Source organism: Chroicocephalus ridibundus, chromosome 5 (assembly GCF_963924245.1).
Source record: "Chroicocephalus ridibundus chromosome 5, bChrRid1.1, whole genome shotgun sequence".
NCBI lineage: Eukaryota > Metazoa > Chordata > Aves > Charadriiformes > Laridae > Chroicocephalus > Chroicocephalus ridibundus.
The window spans coordinates 49,556,321-49,579,667 of record NC_086288.1 but is presented as its reverse complement, the minus strand read 5'-3'; the positions used below and the strand labels follow the sequence as shown (position 1 = coordinate 49,579,667).

At 38.4% G+C, this 23,347-nt stretch overlaps 1 protein-coding gene across 5 annotated transcripts in view; it reads left to right on the top strand.

Annotated features, from left to right (window-relative positions):
• The window catches only part of CTBP1 (C-terminal binding protein 1), a 249,744-nt gene that overhangs the window by 180,417 nt on the left and 45,980 nt on the right, over positions 1-23,347 (top strand). The window lies entirely within an intron of this gene.

The following is a 23,347-nucleotide window of genomic DNA, read 5'->3' as shown; positions in this document are numbered from 1 at the left end:
TGCTGGTTTTTAAGGTAACATGAATAATATGCATGGGGTGATGTTACAGATATGCCTTCAGAATTGCTTGGCATAAATTATCATGTTAATCTGAAGGTGATTTTTTTTTTTCCTTCCCTCAGACATAAGGAGACAGAATGTCGATTCTGTTTATAAATATTATTGTTTTGTAAGCAAATAATACCAAAAGAAGGCTATAAAGCAGAGAATAAGCCTGTTTATCATGTAGATATGAGTCAGTCTGCTATGCTGCTTTGTTTTCCTCTAAAAAATTAAATTCAGAAGTCAGGATTTCACTCATAGTACCGATCTGGACAGAATAATGGCAGAAAACACTGTTATCAGTGGTGGTTTTCAAAATTTCATCTGTTGTAACTTAAACAATTAACCATTGCCTTATATTTTAATAACTGTTGTCCTTATCAGGCAGAATGTTTGCTTTTAGGCCATGATGGAGCAGCTAAAGATAATCATCCCTTTAGCCTCATTTAAAATAATGAGGCCTAATAAACTGAAGTGAATGTGTACTTTTTTCCCAGTGAATTAAAATTAACTATCATATTTGCAGTGTATGTACATGTTTCAAGTGCATCGCACTGATTCCTTCTTCTGGGTCTTAGAAGATGTAAATATTCTTATTTAGCATTTGAGCCCCCTGGCAAGTAGCCCGATGCCCTTATTAAAATATTTTAAATCTCATTATTGTATCCCACTAGGAAGGGAACAAGAAAATGCTAAGAAAAATAAAATCTATATTTAAATAATTTCAGTTGTAGATTGAAATCCCATTGAGTAACACTTTGAAAATATGTATCTTTTATAAATAAAAAGGGTTAAAAAGCTCACTATAAAGTAGACCATACTAGTAGAAAGATAATTGTCCAGTACATCTCTTTGTTCTGTATTCTTATCCGTTTTATCTATTTTTAGCTGTGCGTTGGTGAAGCAGGCATGTAAAATTAGCATCCCAAACTGCTAACTTCAGTGTATTTTATAATGTTGCTCTTTATTGACCCCCAAAGGCAGCAAGATCCCAATGTTGGAAATCCTAAACGTTTGACAAATAATATCCGCTTTGGTTTATTATTATGTCAGCCATCCCAAGAGTTAAGCTAGTGTCAGAATATTTTGTCACCTTGCAATTCACTAGTGTATTTCAAAACAAAATGAAACAAACAACCCCCTGCCCCCAACCTGCCACAGTTTTCCAAGAAATAGCTGTTTATGGGGTGGCCGCCATTCATAAACAGATGAGAGAAATTCAGAGTTAAACTGTTTCCTTATTTTTGTCGTTGTTAATGTAAAATAATACTTGCGATATCAGTGGAGTTTCTCTGCATTTGTTTGATGCCATCGAGGGCATAAATTGGTGCAGAGTCAGTGGTGTGTTCTCTGGCTTTCTGTAACCACCACCACCCCGCCCCACCCGCCTCTCCAAATCATGTAGATCCAGTATTTCTCTGTGAAGTGTTGTGTTATTTCATTAGTGAATTGGTAAAGAAAATAGTAATAACTCTGAGAATTGCTGTAGTCGTGCTCAGTAGAAGAGTTTAGTCAATGAAACTACTATTTTGAAATGAAACTACTATAGTCACCTTTGTGAATTTTTCAGTTTGGTGTTGTCATATGTAGTTAAGGAATAGCTGGAGCGTGCAGCTTTTGAGCACACAGTATACTATGTGTAAAAAGCTCATCTTCGTAAATATTGTATGTGCTATGATACTTTTTCATAATGTGGAGTTCCTGATAGTGCGACAAAACAAATTACGAATGCCCTTATGTTTGTCAGTTTGGTTAGCTCTTGACTTGTCCTTCTGTATCATAAAGATAAATAGCATCTGCCCTTTGTTAAAAATGCCCAATCCTTCAGTTTACTAATCGCTCTGTTTCTAAGAGTTATTGTTTTATTTACAGTGTAAATAGAGTGGTTGCAGTACTTAGCCAAAAGTGTGATTTGAGAGATTAGGATTGGGCTGGCTACTGTGAAGTGTTATCGTACAGATACAGTAGCGCACTTGCCAACATTTTGAAATGTAAAGTCAGTCCCTCCTTACCAAGTTAGCACATCTACTGCAGATCGGTTACTAGGCTGAGTAATCCCCTTTTAGGGAGAAAATTGACGTTATCCCAAAGTACCTGTTCACATGAATGTCATTTAAAAAAAAAAAAAAAAAACACAAAAAAAACCAAACCAACAACAACAAACCAACCCCAAACTTATTTTACAAGTAAAAAAGTTTGAACAGGGATAAGTGTATGGAAGGGCACAGATTTAAATGTCTTTTAAGTAAAGACACTGAGAAGCAGCATGATCTTTAATTTGCATATGTGAAATACAACACTAACTCAAAGCCAGGCAAATATTTTGGACTATAATTGCTTGTTGCCGCTTTGTCTTTCCTTAGCTACCATGCATTTGTAATAACTACATTCTGTGAAACTTATCTGGAGAGATTGACTACTTGTGTGTTAGAGACCTGCCTTTAAGAGTAATATTTAGGTTTTCGCCTCCCAAGCCAGCTGGGAACATTGATGAGGTGATACTCTCCAGCATGTGTCAAGCTTTCAAATCCCATAGCAGTTGGCAGTATAGCAACATAGCAGCCTCATCTGAGGCTCCCTAACCTTCTGGCCCCATAATTATTTGTTTAGTGAGAGTGCAGAGATGGAGTTACACTTTTAATACGTGCCCTAAAACTTAAGGTGAGGATAAAAGTTGTAGTACATAGCCCTTTAGCCTTAGTTCCTCTGCCGCACATGCTTTCTCACTCCCAGACAGCGTAGCAAGGGATTTACAGTTTGGGAAGACAGAAGTTCCCAGCTGTGTTTTTGGGTCTCTTTCTCCTCTACCGCCTTGAGAGCACAGATGATGATTCGTTTGAATCTATGTATTGATCGGGAAAAGATAGCAAACACTCACTACAGAGAAATCTAAAATTAACATTTCCTGCTGAAATGTAACCCTTTGTTCCCTTGCCAGTATTCCTCTGGGAAGACCCGGAGAAGTGCAGCAGTGTTTCCAGTTGTGGTGGGCATTTTAGGATCTCTGAGCTGTGATTACAATAGGATCTTTTCCAATGCACAGTAATCCTCAGCCCATCTCCCCAAACAATTAACGTGCTCAGAAGTGTTTCAGGAACAGCATCAAAGTGTTGGCTGTCTGAAACTGATGTAGGACCTTATGCGGTGGTGTTGCGGGGAGGGGGAGCAGAGTAAGAGTCTCAGATTGTTTGTGATGTGAAAAAGGGTGCTGTGAGTCCCAGGATTAGACATTTTTGGGCACTTGTGGGGCCTTGTTATTTGATGTTCAGCTTTGGTTTGATGGCTAATATGAGTAAAAACTTGAAATTGTTTTGGAACCCAACCAAGGACTTCTCCAGTTCCTCGAGGGATATGAGACAGTCCCCGGGCTCGTCTAATCTGTGCTGCCTCGTAGCCGCTATCTGCAGCTGGGTCGGGGACAGGCAGTATCAGGAGCACAGTGTGCCTCAGCCGCACCCTCAGGCTCTGCCAGCACCACAGCCCAGGATGGAGCTGGCAGCGCTGCTCGCTCTGCTCATGGAGGGACGGCTGCCTGCACCGAGGTCTTTACCTCTATGGGTGCTGCAACAGGCAGCGCCTTGGAAAAAGAAAAAAACAGTAATGAAGTAATATTATTATTTTTTTTAATAAAAAGCTTACAAGGTAAAATTAAATTCCAAATAAAAAGAAATCGCTCAAAAGGAACCTCTCCTGAAAAATATTTCTGTATTAGACGAATAGGTTAATTATTTTTTGACGTGCGAAGCATAGCATGTTTATATTTGCTACAGGAGAGCAAGAATTTAATTTTTGAGGAAGGTGATTATAAATTAACTCGTCTCTTCTATGAAATATCTTTGTCATTTAATCTCAAACATATTATGTTTCCTGTATTATTATTGCATTTACTAATTATCCGGTTTGTGTCTAATCAACATAATTGAAAATTGACATTGTTTGATTATTTTTTTTCTTTGAACTAAACGTTGCTAATGCTATAGCATGTTTCATGTTGGTATTTATTTTGGGTGACTGTTGCTCATCTCTGCTTTTTCATCTTGTATTGTACCTGCCTTTTTCAAGGGGCTTTTGGAGGAACTTCCTTGCAGTGTACCTGCCAGGGTAGTCAGCCAGAAGGGGCTCTCTACAGAAAGCAGAAAGAGCTGGCCTCAGGGCTGGGGACAATTGTTCAGAGTAATTGTAAAGTTGAGGGTTTTTTTAATAGGAAGCTTTTTATTTCTGTTACATGTGAAGGCTTTGTAGCTCCAGCATTAAAACATGAGGTAATATGATTATATAATTTTGCTTTACGTTAGGTATTTTAAGGCATATTTTAATAGTTCTATTTACAGGTCAATGGATGTCCCTTGCCCGTGCCCAAATCACTTTCAGCGAGTTGTGTCACCACCGGCAAAGTTACATAAGTCTGCAGTGAAAGTTGTTCACGCTTTCTGACTCTGTATGTATGCCAGAACTCACCACATTATCCCCCCCTCCTCTTAGTCTCTTTAGGGGAGCTCTGATGCCAGCTCACAAAAAAAGGAAGGAAGCAGAGAAACATTTCTTACTTGACTTGAGTCACAATTCCAAATTCCTGTATGCAGTCCAAATTTCTTATTGTTGGATGTGCGCTAACGGTCTTCCTGAACAGCCGCAATATTTTTCGATAGATTCCATCTTCTGCTGTCGTACATGGACACACCCTGTCATAAGAGTGGTGAGAGGTCCATCTCAGCAGGGTACGCTGGAAGCTTTGCAATTAATTCTCATGCTGCCATGCAGAACGTGACAAGAGCGTAGCTGTTTTGCTGCCTTTTAAGCAAGTGTTGCTTTTACCACCTTCTGTGCTCAGTTGACACGTGACCTTCAGAAGCGAGAAATGTCTGTAGTTGGGAAACCATGACGGGCAGCCCAGTGTTATGCACATTTACCTAAATGTGTCTGGTCTTGTGCAAAAGGCATGTAGGCCTTCATCCACCTTGGACAGTCAGAACAAAGTCTTAACTACAGGTAAAGCAGATAGCAGTTTAGGAAAGCCGAGTTCTAGGGGCAGGAGAAGAGTGGTCCTGCTTTCTATTTTGCTCTTGTCGGAGCCTTGGAAAGCCAGGCTGACTGCTGTTTCTGCTGTCACGTAGGGGATTGTCCTGCTCTCCCACCCTCCAAATATTATGAATAGGAACTAGCCCATGGCTGCCTTCTGATGACAGCAGGAATGGCAAATCCAACTCTCCAAGGCTATCCCTGCTGCATTCCTGTCAAACTGTATTCCTTTCCTATGGCCGGAGCATACACCGTGCGCTGTAAAGCCCTGTACCTGGCCAAGCAGAGGCATGGCCAGTGTGCTGGCCTGCGTCATGCTCACTCAGTGCACTGGGGAGTCAGAGCTCAGAAGAAAGCCAGGAGAGAAGCAGCACTGCAGGGTATTTTCATCATCTTTTACTACATGTACGTTTTTTCACTCTGCAGAATGTCATCGTAGCCCCTGGGTGAGTCAGAAGTTGGGAGAATGAGCCAGAAAGGAGCTATACTAAGATGCGTGCTCTCCAGTCAGATTGGGCTGATCCGCAGGAGGATTTGCAGGAAGGGAGTGCAGCCCCAGGCAGCTGTTAGTCATACGTATAGTCAGGGAGAGGTGCTTCTAGGGGCAGTAATGTCTTTGCCGTTGCTGCAGATCCCAGTATCTTTAATTGCAGAAATTGCTGTTGGCTTCAATGCATGGATTTTCAGAATTAGCCCTCTATTTTAGGATGAACTGTCCAAAATTACTGTTGCTCCTTGCATATTTGCGGCATGGCAGTCTCAATCCTATAAAGAAAATGTATGTCTTAGCAGAAACCATGGTGTGGAGCACTTCATCAAAATTCCCAGATGAGTCAAATTTCATTAGGTGGTTGCAGCCAGTTTGTCTCTTGCTGAGTATGTAGCTTTAGTCTTTGCAGAGTCATGCAGGACAAAAGTGTTTAGCAGAGATAACCACAAGCCAGTCTCCAAACTCTTAAACTGATATTTAAATATTTTTTCTCTTTAATGTGTTGTACCAGATATGTTAAACTGTTTATTTTCAACCAGATAATGAGCGTTTTCACATTTGTGGTCTACCAACCATCTTAATGCGTGTCTAGTGCTTCACTGAATAGTATTAATGTGTATCAGCCTTTCTCACGTTGCTTTTCCTGTTCATATAATCAGCATTACTGAGAAGTGATCTTCAGTAATTCAGTGTTGTGTGGGTATGTTCCCATGCTGCCTGGAACTGGCTAGCTAAGTCTTGCTCTATCTTAATGTACTATTTCTTGATTAAGACAGGTTATTAAGATACTGACCGCAGCCACTGCAGTGTTTTAGGTTTTATTTTGCGTCCTTGCCAAATTCTCTCCTGCATGCTAGAAGTCCACCTCTGCTAGTTGCGCTCCTTTCCTAGACTGCCTTGTTGCCAGGATTACCGTGTTTCATTTCTGCTTCCAGCTTTTGGTGTGGAAAGTCTTGGTTCGTTTTGGTTTGTTTGCATTAGCTTTCAGGATCCTTTAAGATGAAAAAATGCAGTATCAATTTTCAGTAAACCAGTTACTCTATAAACCAGTTACTTGCACCTAAAGGGCTTACTACCTTCACCCTCAATCAAGGTTTGTAGTTAGTACTTCAGTTGCTTTATTCCTTGGTTCTCTGAAATTTTTGTTGATTTTTCATCTCCTGCAAGACTCTCAAATCCTATTTGAACTGTGTTGAATTTGCAGATCGTTCTTAATGTGGAATTTTTTCGTGTTATGCTAAAACTAAAGCAGATTCTTACGTCTGCTGTGCTTGGGATTCATGGTCAGGAGTTTAGCCACCAAAGCACTACTCCTTTGTGAACTTTGAACTCGGCACAACCAGACAGCAGATTTTTATTTTTTATTTTTACAAGCAAAAGCAACATCTAAGAAAATAACCTTTTATCTGTGTAGAGCTGGATGTATTTTAGCCACGCCAGTCTAGATAAAAAGAATGTCTTGCATTTTTTAAAAGCTTGTGGGAGGAGGCTCACAATAGAGGCTCCATTGTACTGTTAGTACTGAGCGTACAGGAAATCACAAATTAGCTATGACGAGAGTATTGCAGGGGAGTTTTAAGTTTACTTAATTCCCATAGTATCATATGGTTTTGAAAGGGTTTCACAATACACTGCCTTTCGGGTTTAGTTGTGTATGTTGTTTGTATTTAGCAGTCCTCTGTTCAAGGCTTTCTTTTCCCATGTCTTTGTTCAAAAGGTTTCATGTTTTGAATCCCTGAATCTAGATGACTTTCTTACTTCTTACTGTAAATACAGAGGCATACAAATACACTTGGTATTTATCTCATGGCCACCCTGCAGCCATCTAAAATTTAAATCTAGCATTATGTATTCATCAGTGAGAACTATCTCCTTAGAGCAAGCAATAAAAAAGGATTTTAAGTAGGAATTTGGAGAACAGTAAGCTGCATGCACAACTTTTTCTTTCCTAGCAGATATTGATCCCACAGGATGTTGAGTTACTCAGCTTCCAGTTGAGTGGGCTTACAAATCCTTAGGATCCTGGCCGCATCCTACATACTAAGCCCAAGTTATTACAGGAGAACCCTTTTGTTAAAATTTTGTCCAAGCATTGGTTTAGCTCAGTACCTGCAGTTGAGGAACAAGTTCTGTCACTCAGTTGAAAGAACTAGGATTATGAGGACTCTCCAAAATCCTGAAGCTTATTCTCTTAGTCCTGTGAATAAAGAAAGTACAAAACAGTATATTGCATTGAATTGGTAGTTTAGAACCTGAAGTACTGTGAATATTGCAATTTTGCATTTGTTTTCATAACTTTGCTAGCATCTTCCCTCTGGACTTGTTTTTAAGCCTGTTAAATTGTGTTGGTGATTTTTTTTTTTTTCCCCCTGAACCTTGTGGCTTTGTTTGGTTTTTTTTAAAAAAAGTTAAAAAATACATAAATAGAAGATATTTTCTTATACCCAGCAAGAGTCAAGGGGGGGGCGGAAAACCAAACAACCCAAGAAATTGAAAATAAAGTTTGGGTTTTTTGACTGTCCTGGGGGTACTTACAGAAATGATGAATTTTTCAAAGTGTGGTTCACGCAATTCTAGCAGCTATTGAAATGCCCTAAAGATTTATTGGCAGGAGGGGATTTTTTTTTTTGTGCAGGAAAAAAAGGATTTCAAAAATAATCTAATTCTCTTTCAGATTTTCAAAGAGAATTAGTAAAAATTAGTTTTGATTTTAGAAGACTAATTTCAAAAAAAGCATCAAGCAGTGATTATTTTTATAAATAGTAAATAACCTCCTCTGTTACAGCTAAGATTTCTTTGATCACAAAAGTGCATAGTAAAAGAAACAGTCTATGAATAAGCCATATGATACCTGGGAAACTGCTCACATTTAATTAAGTACAATTTTAAATCAAGTTAGTTAAGCTAGTGCAAGCCTGTTTGAACTCTTGTTTCAATGTAAACTAGGCTTATTTCACATATGCATTAAGGTATTTAGGAATCGGCAAAACCAAACAGAACTGTAGTACATTGCAATGACTTTATATCAGACATTTGTGTTCTAGTTTACAAGTATACTTGAGTGTAAATACAACTTCTTCGTGTCGGATTCATACCTCTCTATAAAAGGAACTTTGCTGAAGCACCTATGTTAGGAAACATCCTATGTGAGAACTGAATCACCTTCTTGAGGTCCTTTTTTTTTTTTTTTTTTTTTTTTGTGTTATACAAGAAGTCTCTCATTACTCAAAATCTTAGGCAAGTGAAGTGCAGGGTAGCTGACTTATAAGGCACATTTGGCCTAATTATTGACAGGAGAATTGTGAGAGGGGAGCAGAGACAGCAGTGCTAGCAAATGTTCTAAGTAGCAATGGAATGGCCCAGATGGTCTTGGTGGTCTTGCACTTGCAAGTAGCCTCAGGAGTCATCTGGGATAATTCACTTAATATTTCTGTGCCCAGTCTCACCACACATTCAGCGCAGGTAGCGATGGTGAAGTTACCTGGGAAAGCACTCTGGGGCACGTTGGAAATGGCACCAGATTAGAGTAGGATTCTGTTAATGGTGGTGCTTGGTAGATCTTGTTTGTATCTTTTTTTTATCACAGCGAAATGGTTTAGGAGGCAGCGTGCTTTCAGTTGTGAACTGAATTAAGGTAAATCCACTTAATAAAAAGACGGCCTGTGGCTTGGCTGTACAAAACATTCTGCTGTGATTGAAGGGCTTACTTTTTTCAAATTAAAAATGTACTTTCCACCATTAAAGCTTTTCCTCTTTAAACAGCAAAAAACCCCTCCCGTATATTTGAATCAGGAAGTTATATTTCACCAATTAGCTTGACAGGACATGCACACAAAAAACCAGCAAAATACTGGTAAGTGATGAGGCTGCACCTCTGTGTGCTGTATGTTGAAATATGTTACGCTAGCACTGAGTACTCTTGCTCCTGCTGAGATACGAAGCCTTGGAGTGGAGATGTGATTGCGAGCTATTTTTACTTAACAGTTCAACTTAAAAAGAGAAGGAGGAAGGGATAATTTCTTTCAGTTTGAGTTTGCACATTGTATGACTATTAAAAACTTCAAGACGACTGTTAAGTAAAGACAGCTACTTGAAGTGCCAGATGGAAAAGAGCAAGAAAAACGCCTTCTGTTTAAAACAGAAAGGGTTTTTTAGCTCGTTTTGCTTTGAGGTCTTCTCCAGTCCACAGAGTTGCTATGCCTGTCTCCAGTGTTGCAGTTTCTGTCGTGGGGCCCATTCAGATATTAGATGCATTTCTCTCTTGATAACTGTATGACAGAATGCAGGCTTCCGACGACATCTTCGTCACATGGTACTAGGTCTGCATCACCGCATCAGGCAGTGTTGCTGAAATTGGGGTAGCACTTTTTTTAGTTTCCGCTTACATTGTCCAGTAAGTGCTCTTACGGACGCTGCAAACATTTCTGCTATTCTAGAAATGCGCTGGCTTTCTCAAAAGCTGTCGTGGTTTGTGAACTATGATACTGGCTGTTTGGTTTGGACGCGAGACCCCTTGATTCTTTCTTTTGCACAGTAGTCGATCATCTTATTGTGTCCATTTTATATGGATTTGGTTCAAGGCCTATGTGAGTTTATACATAACTTGGAATGATTGGAAAATGTGAAAAATGTGGAGTATTTTTCAGTTGGCTAAAATTTTTTAAAGGGTGTTTTTTACTGCCGGCATCTGGAAGTCAGCCAGGTGAAAGTTAACATTCCCACAATACCTTTTCTGTGGGATAATGGGCAAGTTCAGGGCAGCATTCTTTCTTTCATTTATATAAACAGACTGTGCTGGCCAAGGCTATGGGAGAAGTGTTGCTGAACATGAAATTGTTGCTGTTTGCCCTTGCAGTTGTTGCTTTGTTGACAATGATTTATTTTTTTATTTTTATTTCATTATTGTTCTCCTGTTTATATTTAAATAACATGAAGTCTTCTGGTCTGTTGCCATTTAGGATCTTGCCCAAGGCAGTGCTGTGTGAAAAATCAATGTGCTCTACAGATGATTTCATACATGGTAGTGGAATGATGTAGCTAGTACAAAACTGACTTTCTGAAGCTTCCAAAAAGTAGAAAGGTGTTTGTAGAACAGTAGAGTCTCTTTGACAATACATGAAAAGAGGTGAATGTCTGAGAAGCTGAACTGAACTTTCATCTTACTCACTTTTGCCACCCCTGGTCTTTCCAAAACATAGCAAGAATAAATTGTCAGGGAAGTGTGGAGCTGGGTGTGCAGGTGCTGTCTGATCTGGGGCTGGCTGACAGCTTTCAGTTACTGCTGCTGTTTTGAGTAGGGCTAATTTTTATATTATTAAAGATTGATAGTTTTATCAATTAGGAATATTCAGTGTATGTGTAGATTTCTTTTTCTTTTTTTTTTTTTTTGAGGAACCCAAACAGGAATTTAGTTTGTACTGCCTCAAAGTAATATTTTATACATGAAGAACTCTGCAGAAATTGTAACCTCTTCACCCAGATGAATTACCGTTTTTCAGTTTCTACAAAGCTATGGTAATGCTGGGGAAAGGTTGGGGAAAGGTAGTCAGAAACATAAAGAATTTCAGAGATGCTGAATGTTTACTTGGGCTGTGATCTAAGCACTGTTCTTATTAAAAAAATCTTCTTAGTGACTTAAGAGCTTTTCAACTTAGGTCTTTTCTACCGCCATTTATTTTTTTTTTTTTACACCTTTAGATGGGAAGGCTTTTCTTACAAAATGCATGTTTTTTGTTACCAGTGCTTGTTTAAAAGGACATCAAGCAACTGTCACATCTAAAAATTCAATTCTTAGTGAATTCTGAACTGACAGAGGAAGAAAGTCTGGTGGAACCCTTAATCTTTCATGCTATCTGGATAAGCTGGAACCTGGCCATATAATTATTCCCTTTCATTCACTGAGGTCCCTACAGAGACCGAAGCTAGTAAATGAACCTAAAAATCATTTTATGTAAACCTTGCACTTTTCCATGCAGTGTGTAGGCCTATTGTTACATAATCTGTATGTTCCCTTAAATATGAAATCTGTAGGATGGGTACAAGCACTTGTTGTTTTCTGTTCTCTATTCATGCAGAAAGCAGCAAAACAGTAAAATTCAAATGCACTGAAATGCATTAATGCTGGGGCTTCCAGCTTAGAGTTCTGTGACCATAATTTTTCATCTGTCTTAAATCTCTAATGACTTTTCATAAGTTTTCAAGAACTAAGTAAGTAAGCAACAGTGGTTTTCTTCCTGATAAAATAAAGACATGTTAAGAAGCAGAAATTTATTGTCCTGTCTTCAGTTTGTATTCACTTAGAACACAGGTTTTATGGACCTTTTAGTTGAGGGTTATTTATTTCTCTAGGTTTTAAAGAACAAATATCAAACTGCTGATTTTATTGCATACAAATGTCAGTATCTTGGAACTGTCTGTATTTAGGTCTGTAGCTTTCTTTTCTATTCAATATTTCTAAACTTCCTTGCCTAGTCTTTTTTCCACATACAAATGTGTATGTGTGTGGATTATATATGCCATGATTATATGTGTGAACTTCTAGCTTATTTTTTTTGCTTTAGTACGGAAAGTGGTAGCATCTTTTCATCAGTTGTGAAGTTAAAGTCACTCATACACAATCTTAATTACATTAGATATGTGTGTGCACATCGTTATGTGAGCTGCTTGTGTGCAGATACGTATGTGCTCATTCCTAATGCCCTTGATTTTGCAACTAACACTGAAATAGTGGACTGCCTTGCTCTGCGAGCAGCTCTGCTGACTGATTGTAGAACACCAGTACAATTCAGTGTGAATAAGGGAACAAAGCAAGACCTTCTTAGATAAAGACAAAAAATAAAATCCTAATGAAAGATGTGCACTGAATAGTAACTTGCGCTTTCGTGTCTACCAACTGTGAAACGTCCGTAAGAATTGCTACTATTGTACGAGTGTTCCCTCCTCCTTAATAGAGGTGTTCTGTATCCTGTTTTTCTTGTTGACTAGAGAATGACAGCTTTTAGAAGTATTGTAATGATGAAGTGCCATTAGCTGTACACCATTCACATCTTAAATTGCATCCTTTGTTGTGTTCTTTGGTATTGTTGTAAAATAGTAGGGTATGGTCAGGATCTTGATTTCCAGCACTTCTGCTTTCTTTTTATTTTCTTGTTTTGTAGTTTATTCGGTTTTTTGTTGAATTATATGTATTTCTGTGATCAGTTGGCATGGAAACATGGCTCCTTTATAGGCCAATTGCTTTTAGCATTAATTTGCAGGTACTTGTTTTTCAATGTGAAAATGGGAAACCGTTTATGTTCTTCATCATTCCCCATCATTAATACTTGCATGCTTTCGGATGCAATGTAAATTATCTTCCCTTCTGTCTTAGAGGGCAAAATGTACTTTTTTTTTTTTAGAGGAAAAAATACTCTGCTGTATCATCTTCACTGTATTAAGAAGACAGTGTTTTGTATAAAAGTTATTTTTACACGTATAACTTGACAGAATCAGTGAAACAAAGACTAGCACCAAATCTTAGTTTAAGTCCAGAAAGCATGTAACGCTTTTCATTAATGATTAATGCAAAGTTGCACCACTGAATTTCTTTTATTAATGTATTTATTGATGTTACCCTTCCTTTTTTTTATTTGAAGATGGCCCTGTTTTCTTGTAGGGGTTTGCTGAATTTCACTTGAAGGCGAGAGGTTTGCTTTGATCAGTACTGATGAGAGCACCTCTCCTGTGAGGATGGGCTGAGACAGTTGGGGCTGTTCAGCCTGGAGAAGAGAGGGCTCCAGGGAGACCTTATAGCCCCTTCCAGTACCTAAAGGGGCCTATAGGAGAGATGGGGAGGGACTCTATCAGGGAATGTAGGGATAGGAGGAGAGGTAATGGCTTCAAACTCAAAGAGGGTAGATTTAGATTAGACATTAGGAAGAAACTATTTACTGTGAGGGTGGCGAGACACTGGCACAGGTTGCCCAGAGAAGCTGTGGATGCCCCATCCCTGGAGGTGTTCAAGACAAGGTTGGATGGGGCTTTGAGCAGCCTGGTCTAGTGGGAGGTGTCCCTGCCCAGGGCAGGGGGCTTGGAACTGGCTGATCGTTTACATCCCTTCCAACCCGAACCATTCTGTGATTCTATGAAAGTGGCGCAATACTTTCATTGATATGTTGTGACTTTAGTTAGTGGAGTTTGCAGTTTCTGAAATATCTCAATACTGGCAAAAGTGAACTTGTACACTTTTTTATAATTACTATAGTAGTATTCATGGTGACATGATCGTATGCTGTAGCAACTGCTGCTTGGAGAAAAACAAGTAGCACTATCACACATCTACATTGTGAAGAACAGTTAGACTATTGGTGTTTGTTCACATCTATAGAAATTTGAAACAGTACCTGAATACATACTATTTTAAGTATAGATAACTGAATATCTAATTTAAGACCTGCTATAAGCAGGTGCAGACTGTCTGCTTTCAGTGTAGTTGCTTTCAAGTTCTTTAGGATGAGATTTAATCTCATTCTAATTCCTAATAGCTACAGACCGTTGTCTGAAGAGCTTTATACAGATTGGATATGCAGAATAAAAACAAGATTTGAATTAATTTACTTTGGCTCGTACTTCTTCATCCCGTTCCAGACTTCAAACACTTCGTTTCACTAACCGTTTCATAGGGAGGATGCAAAACAAATAAATTCAGTTGATACTGCACATAACTCCATTTTACATATATAATAAACATTCGGTTCATCTGGCCTATTTGGGTGTATTGCTGCATTCGGTTTTCTTCATTCCGTAAGTTAAAGTACACACAGTTTAATTTAAAAAGCATAAGTCTATGCAGGATTTGACAAACATCGGTAAAAGAACTACAGATCTGTAGAGTAGGAATACATTGCTCATGCCATTAGTCCTATTTTATGAATTTCCTAATATTACCCAGCAACCATATGGCTCGTTCCCTCTGGACAATTAAAAAAATATCAGAAAGCAAAACAAACAAACCTTATAGGTGCAATCCCTATGGTTTCACATTTATTATTTTCTTTAAATAATTTCGGTGGAAAAGGAAATACTTTGCTTCATACCAGACCCTTCTACTGAAACTGTTCAGAACCTTCTTGTAGTTAATTGCAAGTGGTATTCTCAGAAGTTGAGAAAGAGAGTTTAGTACAGAAGATGAGGGCTTTTTGCCTTGCTTTCGGCAGTTTACAGATCAAATTTTTACTAACCATGACACAGCTGTGAAAAGAAGTTAGGCTGTGCCACTTCCTGTGTGACAGTATCTCATCATACGCACAGAACAGAACCATTTCTCCCCTCCTCCCCCTTTCCCTCCGTTCTCCAATAAACAAATGGGTCTGTTAACAGAGAAGAGTGAAAAATAAATGGGTCCCACCCTTTTATCATCTCAGTGTACTTGTCAAAGTAACTGGAGACAAGATGCACTTCTGTGGCTTTTGTAAACTACTTTTTTTCTCCCTCCCCATCCTTCCCTGAAGTGCTTAATGGCACTCCTGGTCCAGGAAGGGCTGCAGTGAGAACCACATTGCAGGGGAAAAAAAACACTATTAATTGACGTAATCCCCGTACTGAATTGTAACTTTTCTGGCTTAGATTGATCTCTTCTTTCATGTTCTCTCTGGAACTAAATTTTCAGTAATCAGCATATCCTCTTTCTACATATTTTCTAAATCTTTAACCAGATTTTTGTCCGTGGTTGGTGTCCTGCAGCGCTCAACATGTTAGTTCTGACTGATGCTAAATGTAAGTTCAAATTCAGCACAAAGCAAGTAAGTTAAGTGTACTTGGTGTTGCATGATCCCTGCTCTCCCACAGAATTGGAAGAGAGTGTCTTTCTCAAATTCATTTATCTGCAGGTTGGGTATGGTACTCGTTGAAACCAGAGGCTTCCCTTTGGTTGGGAGGCTGTCCCATATTCTGTGGTGGGTTCTTGCCAGACCTCCCAGAGAGTTAAGCTACTAATTGTGTTGTCCTTTAAATATTTTTTGACACCAAAGTTTAATTATCTTTATATGAAGTATAACGTGCTTTACGGAATATATAGTCATGCTTATGTCATGTATTTTATCTAAGCATTCTGGAAAGTGCCTATAGAACAGGTATGAAAAGAAATGTATCAAAACAGACAGGTGTCAGTGTGTCACTAGAAGTTCTTTATATCCTTAAAGGAGAACAATGCCAAACTTTTATTAGCTATGCAGTTTTCAGTAACCCCATTTGTTTTGCGAGTTATTTGGCTGCTGTGAGATTGTGGTAGGCATTGTATGAAGCTAGAAAACAACAGTTGTCTGCAAGGTAATAATGCATTAAAAAGTGTCTTAATGATATTTTTTTAAGAAGTTGATATGTTGCAGCTTGCTACAGTGTAATTTTATAGTCATTCAGCATTCAAAACTTGTAAAGCAGATTTCTGATGAAAATACTGGTGGGAAGCCTGGATGCTATCGGTATTCTTGAGTAGCAGCGCAGAAAAGCCCCCGAGGGTCACATTTCACAATGTATCTGTAGGAAATAATGATAATTAATTGTTTTTCCAAAAATATAAGAACACACGTGTGGAGTTGCCTCTTAAAGTGTTTAGGTCTTTGACCAGCACCAGCTTATTCGCTATTGGTATGTACCTTATTTTATCTGATTTACAGTGCAGACCTAATAAATGATCCTCATCTGGGCTACTCGTGCATGTAGTATTTTCACTACAGAGAGTTATTTCCCAGATTTTGTCTGCTGTTCTCAGCACTTGTTCCTTCTTTTCCATTTGTAACTGGGATGACAGTCCTTACTCGGGCGGGGTAGAAAGAATGAAAAGATTGATCTGAAGAAAATACTGTAAGAGCTACAGTTTCCTCTGAAAAAACAATTGTGCTATCAAAGTACCTAATAAGCAAGAAGAGAGTGGTAGTAACTGAAGTTAGGGAGCAGAAGTAATAACTTCTGGGGTTTTTCTACTTTTGCAGTGATAGGCCTGCACTGATTTGGTTTGCTTGACATCCAGAAAATAAGGAAAATAACATGTGATGAAGACCTGTTGTTCTGTCGTTGTTTCTCGATCTCAAGAGTAAGGATTAGCTTAATGTTGTCCCATAACATTCTGGAAAGTAGTCATAATGCTTGTTTGGTTTCTGGGAGTTATCTGATAGCTCTTGTCTTGCACTGGGCAAGCCTTAAGTTGTCATTCCCTCCCATTTTTTTGGAAATTACAGCCAGCAGGAAGCAGTTAGACTTGCTTTCCAGTATCTTTCTCTATGTGGTGTCCATTTTCTGAACAACAGAATGAATTTTGAGATATGCATTGAGCTTACTTGCATGAAGTTGGTGATCCTTTGATTATCTTTGGATGATAAAATTCCAAGTCACTTGAGCGTTTCCTCTGACTGACTGCTTTTAGAAATATAATGCTCCTGCAAGCCTTTCAGCACGCTGCTGTTTATCCTGCTACTGACATCCCTCCTGTTTCTAGTTTCAGAAAATGTAGAAAACCCATAGACTAAGGTTTCTTACTTTGGAAATTCATTCTTGCATCTAATACATTGATCGGGTTTCCGTTCGAATTGGTTCTCGATCTGTTGTCAATCTCTGTTTTGTTTTGAAAGGAAGTTGCTGGAGTCCATTTTTTGTAACTGTCCATTTTTCATAAACTGTAACGCTGCAGAAGTCTGAGGCTGTCACTGCAAGAGGGGGAGATGACATTTGTGTGACGCACATATGTGCCGTGGGCAGATTTTGTAAATGTCTCTGCCTGCAGATTGGGGGACACATGAGCTGTAACAAGTTTATTTTTTTTAAGATAAAGCATACACAGAAAAGGCTAGAATAAAACTATGAACTGACATCTTAACTTCATTTACTGGGAAATGTAATAGTGAATTCATTTTCCAAAATACAGTGCTCGATCAAACTGAGAATATACAGTTGTAGAGATAACCTGTTAAGAAACCTTGCCTGCGTGAAGAATGAACAGTACCCTTTTGCCTTAAGATTTTGTAACTCTTAATAATGGAGTCAATAATTCTTTATATAATACTTTTCCTACAACTGATGTTTTTAGCACCAATAAATGTTTCTTGTGATTTATAGAGATAGAACGTGATTTGTGCCCTGAAAATTTCATAATTTGGAGACTTTATCTGCAGACAAAGCATTTTTATACATGTGAATGGACTCTTTTCAAGTTGAAAATGGTTAAACTACAGAGACTAAAAGAAACATTATAAAACCTAGTGAAAAAAAGCAAATATGGGTCATTTTTAAACGCTTCTGACTTTTCATCAGTTCAGTGGAAACAACTTAAGGCGTTCAAAAACCTTCTCTAAACCTCTTTAGTATGTGGTATGTGTGGGAAGAAATATGTTGCTTCTCTCATCAAGTCATGGGAATAACTCCTGATTTTTTTTAACTGTATTTTTCACTACAGCTTTAACTGTGATATTGGGACTAGAGCCTTTGTAATTGAAACTCAAAACTCTACTTGAAGAAAAGCTTAGTAGAACAGCTCTCTTACATCATATGCTTTTATTACATTATGATTAAATGTAACATGATAATATAAACCCAGCTTTTGCCTTAAACTGCCTGTTTTGTTTGGCACTTTGACTGTTGTTACTGGCCCATTCTCAGTGAGTTTGTCATTTTTATATATCCTGTTTGCTTACCTTCAAAATGATCATCTTTTCAGAAAATCCTATTTATCCAAGTTTCATTCGGCTGCAGAGGACCCTGGATGAGGAATGCGGGACCTTGATTTCACTATGCTCCAGACTTTCTCATTTTTACAACAAAACTGTTCTCTAGTTTGTAATCATCACCTACCATTTTCTTAGTATTGACAGAGAACAGCAGAGGTCAGTGGCTGTGGAAAGAACCAAAAAGGGGGAGAGAAAAAGGAGACTTAAGGAGCCCTTTGCACTGGTTTACTGTTTGTCAGGGTTGCTTTGGTTTTCACAAGAACATAATAGAGTGTAACTCAAGAGGAAATTTATTATCCTCAATTCCCTTAATTACTATGTTGAATTGTCCCTTTTTAGTTATGCTGGTCTTAAAAGTCTGGGCTATGTGTATATATTTATATATTTTGATTTTTAAAAGTGTTTCAGCTATATATCTTGGAAGAAGTTTCTAGCTCTCCTCCGTTCTTCCCATCCCTAAACAAGAGTCATAGTATTTTTTTTTTTTCACTATAAGGATTGCTGACACACATAGCACCGTGATGTTCAGCTGAGAGGATGCTGAATCACATTAGATGCTTTCCTAAACTAAAAAGAGAAAGTTAAGATGTTACAAAGAAAATGGAGAGGTCAGTATTCAATATCTAAAATACTTCTGTACTGTTATTTTTAGTGTCATCCAAGTGTGTTCTGCTGACCTCAAAAAAAAAAAAAATTAAACCTTGTGAAACTAATTTGATTATCCAAGGCCCCACACTTGCTTATCTTCATATTTTGATAAGGAAAATAAGGAGTGCCTCAGGTAATAGTTTAACGTTCTTGGTCAAAGTACAGGTGTGCTGTTAGAGAAATTGCTTTCAGTGTTTGGGATCAGAATAAAGGAAGCCTTTGATGTTGGCTTTGCTTGGGTTATTTGGTTTCTTTTTCTGAGACAGCATCCTGTACAGCATCCAAAACATGAGAAAAGAAGCACAGAGAGTAGCCATTAGGACAGCCTACATTCAGAAGTTATATTCTGTAATAAATGCTTGGCAGTGTCTTTAAAACATAATGGGAAATTAATGCTCCAAAAGTGCTTGTATTGACAACACTAAAAAGTGGTATTTTTTTTCCCAAAGCATACTTACAGCTCAGGCAGTGGTTTGAAACAAAACAAAAAAACCCCAAACCTGCTGGAATAACATAACTTGCTGTAGAAGAAACATTTTTGGAGGAGAGAGGAAAAATTACTGATTTCTTTTCTTTTTTTTTCCCCTCATAGTTCACATACATACTATTTTACAGGCAAATCAGGAGTTGTTCTTTGAGTGTATTATGTTTTAAATTGACATTATGTGGCTGTTTGGCTTTTATCAAAATCACAGCCAAGATGCCAGTTCTGATAACATGATTTAAAAAAGAAAAAGCAGTGCTTGCGTGCTTCTTTGTATTGAATACGTGGGTAAAAGAGCGAGCGCAAGGGCCACTGATGTACTTCACTTCATATGGCAGCGCAGCCCTGTTTCACCAGCCCATTCTACACTTGTGTTCTGTATTGTAAGTATTGTCCTCAAAATCTCCAGGACTGCTTCTTCCGTGGAAAGTGTTTTAGTAACTCTTGGCATGATCCATATTGTTACTGGAATGGCTCAGGGAGTTAATCATTCTGCTCCTATTACAATTGCTGAAGCAGATTGTTTTTCCAGTTCCTGTCAGCGTGAGTTTTCTGGCTTTTTTTTTAAAGTCACACCCACCAACCTATAAAGTTTATGGGCTGAAATATAAGCTCTGTTGTGTTCTAGAGTAGAGTTTGGGTGTATTAAGGTGGATTCTCTCCCAGTTGCCATTATCAGTCTACTCATGGTTGCTGTCCTGGGAGAAGATGACAGTGAATGTATACCCTGATATATACCCAGCGTATGGTACCTTGTTGGGACATCTTTGATGTGGACTTGATTCATGCATTCAGTTCTGTGTTTTAGGGATACTGCCCCATCAGTAACTGGGAAATGAATGTCCATACTTAGTTATGGGCAAATGTGACTGCTGGAGCATCCTAATTCTTCAGCCTGGAGAAGAGAAGGTTCCGAGGAGACCTTATAGCAGCCTTTCAGTACCTAAAGGGGGCGTACAGGAAGGATGGGAAGGGACTCTATCAGGGAGTGTAATGATAGGACACAGGGTAACGGCCACAAACTGAAAGAGGGTAGATTTAGATTGGATATCAGGAAGAAATTCTTTCTTGTGAGGGTGGTGAGACACTGGAACGGGTTGCCCAGGGAAGTTGTGGATGCCCCATCCCTGGAAGTGTTCAAGGCCAGGCTGGATGGGGCTTTGAGCAGCCTGGTCTAGTGGGGAGGTGTCCCTGCCCATGGCGGGGGGGTTGGAACTAGATGATCTTTAAGGTCCCTTCCAATCCAAACCATTCTGTGATTCTCAAGTTCTTTGATGCCTAATATGTAGGTACTATCCTGAGCTTCACTGCAGTGATACCTGCAAGCTATCAAGTAGTTTGTGGCTTTTGCCACAGCATGCATGGGCAGGGGCATTTTGCAGTCACCGTAAAACTCATGGTATAAGTCACAAAGTTGGCAGCCTTACCCAGAATTTCTGTGAAGCTGGGATTAATGGGAGTGTACTCAACTAGGGCAGCTCCACCATTGATGATTTATTTGTTTGGTTTTTTCCCCCCTCCTCCTTCCTTTACTTATTACTTAATAAAGCTAAAAATATTTCAAACAGAGTGAAGTATTTACTGTGCATGGACACTGAAATGCTGCATATCCGGGGAAAGCTCAGTCCTTTAAAATATTTTGCCTTTCTCTGGAGTTTGCTTTCACATATCTCTTACTTGAAAACAGTGCTTCTGCAATGTTGTTTTTTATGTATGTTTTATTGCTGATACTTACGCTTTCTCATTTTAGTACTTGATAAATTTGTTACTGAATTTTGTCATTTGGTTTGCTTTTTAAACTGTGATGGACAATTAAAACGTTTTACAGTAACGCATTTTGCTATTATTCCTTGTTCGTTTGACATTAAGTGTGTGAATCATATTGTTTTCCGTCTTATTTTGAAAATTATTAGTTAAGATTAGGCATATCATTATAGCATGCTCCAAATATGTAATTTGAGTAATTTTTTGACAGATGTGAAATACTTCAGGTTTTCACATGGATGTTTGAAGTACCTGTGTAGTAATAGAAAATGTTTCCAGATGATTTTGTTTCCCCTAAACAGAACTTTATTTCTGATCATAGGCTTTCAGCATGAGCCTTGCAGGACCTTCATTTTTTGTACCCTGACAGGCATTTAGACTGCTTAGGAATCACTATTTAAAAACACAACAGCAACCCATTTCCTTGCAGTAATCGGACTAATATCTGAGAGCGGCGAGTTTACTTGCTATGTGAATATGGAGAAGAAATGCAGAATCGTGACTCCCGGGTTCCAGTAATGGAGGGAAATGTGGGATTTTCTAAAAAGAAATCATTGGCTTATTTTCTTTTGATTACCAAAAGGGAAAATCAAGTAAGATAGTTGTCTCAAAATATTCTTTGTTGAGGCGTTTATGTTGCATGTTGTAGCAGTTGCTTGAATACCCACACTCATTTCTCACAGGCAGTAAAATAATGATGTGATGTGCATAAATCTAAGTACCATGGAAGTCTATGGACCAGGGTGGTAGTTGCATACTGGTGGTGTTTGTTACGTTTTCTGTAAGGGAATGAGCTGTGAATGTCCTGGAGAGCGGTCTGGGTGTATTTCAATCTTCGCAATTAGCAGGAGGATATAAGTGGGTGTGACTGCTGTGCACATCATTGGGTCAACACAGCGCCGGAAACCACTTTTATTTTTCTTGGTCTCTTGCAAATTGAAAAGAAGGAAGATGACTTGTTTTTCCTGAGTTTGGGTAAATAAAAAGCATAGAGTGCCATAGTACTCATCAGTGATGCTCTTCCAGTAAAGTTTCAGTGTGCTTAGCATTAACCTGTGAGCCCTGTAGACTTCAGCAGAGACTGCGTATATGCTTTAAGTGCAGCTTATGCTTAGTTTTCTCTTGTATGTGTATAATGAAGTCCAGATCTTACTCCTTTGAAAATGGATTTGGGAGCGTTCCTATTAACTGCAGTAAGACTTGCAGCAGGTTCCTAAAATCTTAGGAAGTGTAATTAGAAACATTAAATGAGAAAAGAAAAAAATGAAATTAAATTTAATCTGCTAAGTAATTCACGCTTCTGAGGGTATCTGTCACCTTTTCGTATGTACCCTTGTTTGTGTTCTTTATTTAAAAATATTCTCCTCTCTGCCCCTCCCTTCCCCTCGGTCCCACATCCCAGATCATGGGAAATTGCATCTTGCTCATACTGAAGGTGGTGTCAAAAGTTGTTGCCTCTGATTCTGGTGGAATCATGAGATTTTTGTGTTGCATATTCAGCATCTAAATATGCTGAATATCAAAATACTGAAGGCTGGTAAGCGCTCTTTTTTTTTTTTCTTGCATCCGTGTAACTGATCTGTGTACCTGCATTGTACTTTGAAATTTATTTCTACTTGACTGCTTTTAGTTTTGGTCTGCCTTGAATCTAAATCTCACTTGAGGTCATGGTGCTTAAAGCAAGGAGGCTATCAAAACAAAGTCCGAAATTTAAAAATGCATGATGTGTCAGGAACCTTAAAATATCTTTTAAAAGTATGTCATATCTAGGAATTTTAATAGTGCATATTGGCAAATCTAATTCGTAACAGCTTCTGTGTTCGTGTTATGAGTGGAATTTTTTGTTTGTTTTGACAACTCGTTCTTTACTTGAACTCATATTAGCATTTATTTTAATAAAAACATACGAATTTTTTTTGAGGGCTTATGGTAAATAAGTGGCAGCTCTGACCGAATTTACAGCCTAGGTAAGAATATAAAATAAAGGTAAATGCCACAGGGGATTAGTCTCATGTTAGATGTGCAAGACTTAAATCAGCGGAATGTCCAAACTCTTATTTTCAAGTCTTGTTTCCGTAAATATTGATTAGATTTTTCAGAAGTCTGCATTTTTTTAAAAAACTTAAGTCACTTGGATGTTTTACAGTGCATAAAGGAAGTTTTGTAGGACAAATTCTTTTAAAAGGACATTGTCAAGGGAGTTTT